We start from the raw sequence: 243 nt of genomic DNA on the forward strand, positions 1-243 counted from the left end.
ATGGTTTTTCCAGTGGTCATGTATAGATGTGAGAGTTGGACTGTGAAAAAGGCTGAGTGCTGAAGAATTGATGCTTTTGAACTGTGTTGTTGGAGGAGACTCTTGAGAGTCCCTTGGACCACAAGGAGATCCAACCAGTCCATTCTAAAGGAGATCAGCCCTGGGATTTCTTTGGAAAGAATGATGCTAAAGTTGAAACTCCAGTACTTTAGCCACCTCATGTGAAGGGTTGACTCATTGGAA

Source organism: Bos taurus, chromosome 13 (assembly GCF_002263795.3).
Source record: "Bos taurus isolate L1 Dominette 01449 registration number 42190680 breed Hereford chromosome 13, ARS-UCD2.0, whole genome shotgun sequence".
Taxonomy (NCBI): domain Eukaryota; kingdom Metazoa; phylum Chordata; class Mammalia; order Artiodactyla; family Bovidae; genus Bos; species Bos taurus.